Below are 2,278 nucleotides of genomic sequence, written 5' to 3'. Positions count from 1 at the left end.
TCTTAGAGATAGGCCCCAGTCGACACACTGGGAGAGTAGTTAATTTCCTCATTAAAGTAAAAAGAGAAAATTGCTGTAAGAGAAAGCCAAATTAATCCTATGGACCACACACTGTATGATTCAATTGACATAAAATGTCCACAATAGACAAGTCTATAGAGACACAAAGTAGATTTTGGTTTCTTAAAGCTGGAGATGGGGGTAGGAGGAATTAGGCATGACTATTAATAAAATGGGGTTTCATTTTGGGGTGATGAAAATATTCCAGAATTGAGTGTGATGAGGGTTGCACAACTAAAAACATTGAACTGTACACTTGGGTGAAGTGCATAGTATGTGAATTTGATCTCAATAAAACTTATTTTTAAAAAAGCATATGGTAGTTCACGGTAGAGATTGCTTCCAGCTATAACCTAAGGAAAGGCTTCAGGGAAAAGATGGGTTTGAAGCTGAAGAATTTGACTCTATGGAAACAGAGTAAGAACATTTTTTTAGAGATGGGATCTCACCATGTTGCCCAGGCTGGACTCAAGTAACTGGGATTACAGTTGCACAGCAGTGTGCCAGGCTAAGAGTAAGAGCATTTTTGGCAGAGAGAAACAAGAGGGAAGCAGGGAGGCAGGAAATTATAGGATGCATACAGGGGACAGTAAGTCATTCAGTTCACCTGTTGTGTGGGGCCCATGGTGGGGATGGTGTTATATTAAAGAAGGCCTTGAGCCAGGCATTCAGGAGGCTTGAAGTGGGAGGATCACTTGAGCTCAGGAGGTCAAGGCTGCAGTGAGCTATCATCATGCCTCTTCACTCCAGCCTGGGCAAAAGAGTGAGACCCTGTCTTATAAAAAATAATAATTAATGAATTTAGAAGGTCTTGAATTCCAAGTGGAAGTACCCAGAATTTGAGGCATAAACAACCAAAAGATAGCCTGATCTGAGCTGAGCTTAATTTATATTTTGAAAGTATGACAGACTAGTAGCGAAGAGACCAGAAATAAGGAGACTGCTAGAAGATTGTGCAGCATCCCAGTTCATCTGCCACAAATGTGGAGGAAGCAGATACTAGCAGTGGTTACTAACTGCAAATTCTGGGATTGTAGAAACTGTGACCCATGCAGACAGCAAAGGCAGGGAGATGCAGCATGCAGTGCAGCATGGCACCAATACTGGCAGACACTTTAGTAGACTTAGGGAATTTAACTGCAGAGAAAATGTGAGGTTGCACTAAGAACTGTGAATCAGCCCTATGGGGCTGAAAATTGACAGCATTGGGAGAAGTGGAACTGGGAAGAGAGCAGAAGTAGAAAAATAAAGTTCAGCCGGGTGCGGTGGCTTATGCCTGTAATCCCAGCACTTTGGGAGGCCAAGGCGGGCAGATCACCTGGGGTCAGGAGTTCGTGACTAGCCTGGCCAACATGGTGAAACCCCATCTCTACTAAAAATATCAAAAAAAAAATTAGCTGGGCATGGTGGCACATGCCTGTAATCCCAGCTACTCAGGAGGCTAAGACAGGAGAATCGCTTGAACCCAGGAGGCAGAGGCTGCAGTGAGCCGAGATTGCGCCATTGCACTCCAGCCTGGGCAACAGGAGTGAAACTCCATCTCAAAAAAAAAAGAAAGAAAAAGAAAGTTCAATTTATTTGAGAAAAAAAAAAAAGAGCCCTTTGGAAACAAGGAGGAAGAAGTGTCGACAAAGAAGCATTAGGAGGTACAGGATCAAAGAAGACAAGGAAAGCTTTGGCAAGAAAGGCAGATGGGGTGCAGAATTATGCTTCAATTCCAGAAAGAAAAGCACTGGGGTAGATACAAGGTTGGGGCTGGCAGAAGAGTAGCAGTTCAGAGATCATTAACACTTGATCCATTTAATTTCCCAGGTAACCAAAGACACCATGAAATATAATCCGCCTCTACTAAAGTGTACCTTTTGTACAATAAGGCAAGGTATAAATAAGTACACACCTAAGCTCTAGACTTTTGTTCTATCCTCTCTGCATTTCGGTGTGGATGAATACAGCTTGGGAAGAAAGGAAAGAAGAACCAGCAGTTTTAAGCACTTACTATTTGCTATGCAAAATGTATTCATTACCATTATTGCTTTCAATCTTAAAGCATGGATTGGAGACAGGCAGTATTACCCACACTTCATAGATGCAGAAATTAAATCTCAGGCTAAGGAGGAAGGAAAAGGGAGTTCACCAAATAAGCAGGAGCCTATCTGAAGCCTGATGCATCGGGGCCTAGAGCCAACCTTCCATTTCCCCCCAGCCCCCACCTGTTTTA

This window comes from Nomascus leucogenys, chromosome 14 (genome assembly GCF_006542625.1).
Source record: "Nomascus leucogenys isolate Asia chromosome 14, Asia_NLE_v1, whole genome shotgun sequence".
Lineage (NCBI taxonomy): Eukaryota > Metazoa > Chordata > Mammalia > Primates > Hylobatidae > Nomascus > Nomascus leucogenys.
The sequence above is the reverse complement of the archived record's forward strand: the minus strand, read 5'-3'. Positions refer to the sequence as shown.